Raw genomic sequence first — 1,236 nt, 5'->3', positions numbered from 1 at the left:
ACCTTGTCTCCTCCTCCCGTCATTTCTTAACCCCCGTGTTTTTTACAGCTAAAATTGTTGAACCTTGTGAAACTTCCTGTTTTCCTTTCTCACTTTGCCTGCGTCTACTAAGAACAGACTGGGTTGCCCAGCTGTATTAATATATAACTCCAAATCTCAGGGGCTTACATCCACAACATTTAAATTTTTTTCTCATACTATGGCCATCTTGGGTTGACTATAGCTCTCCCCATGTTGCCTGAATTCTGTGACCCAGAACTGATGGAACAGTCTTTGTCTGGAGCATTTCTGATCATCATGGCTCATGAGGAAAGAGAACTTAGTGAACCATGGGCTAATTTTTAAAGCTTCTTCTTGGAAGTGATCCTGTCTTGTTTCATTGACCAAAGCAAGTCACAAGACGATGCCTGACTTATTTAGGAAGGGCATATACATTTCTACAAATGGAAGGGTGCCAAATATGGGTTAACATAATGTAATTTACCACATTACTTGACTACTTCCAAGTAACTGCCACCTGCCATATTTCCCCTCTACTTGTACTTTTCTGCTCTGCTGGATTTTCTTTCCTCCCACTTCTAGTATCCTTCTTACTATTTGACCATTATTTTTCAGTTTCTTTAAAATGGCCCTCATTATCCTGACTTCCTCTGAATGTTGATGCCTCCAAAAATTCTAAACTTGATTCTTCTTCTCTTTTCACTTTACATATAGCCTTCACTGGGAGTTTTCATGTGTCCCTGTAGCTGTCAATATAATCTCCATGTTAAGTACTCTAAAATCTATTGCTGCAACCTGTATTTTTCCTTTGAGGAGAAGAGATTCAATTACCCATAAATCACTTCCAACAGATGCTGTTTTTTAAAGTTCAGCTCAACAGACATTGATCTGAACTTCTTTTCTGTCTTTCAAAACACACTCTGATGTTCTAATTTCCTATCTCAATATACAGCACTATTTTCCTTGTTGCATGGGTCAGAAACTTGGGGATCATTCTAAGTATTCCCTCTTCTCAGCCTTATTTTCTAATTGGTAAGAAAGCCCTGTTAATTATAAGCCTTTTCCTTATCTATCATATGCATATTTTCATTATCACTACAGCTACTGCTTTTCCCAAAACCTTGTCATTCCTCACCAGACTACTGTGTTAATCTCCCAAATGGCCTCTGTATTCCCAAAGCTGATCTTTTCCAATCTGTCTTCTGCACAAAAGGAAAAGTGATTTCTTAAAATACG

The sequence above is a fragment of the Delphinus delphis genome, chromosome 3 (assembly GCF_949987515.2).
Source record: "Delphinus delphis chromosome 3, mDelDel1.2, whole genome shotgun sequence".
Lineage (NCBI taxonomy): Eukaryota > Metazoa > Chordata > Mammalia > Artiodactyla > Delphinidae > Delphinus > Delphinus delphis.
Note: the sequence above shows the minus strand (reverse complement) of the source record.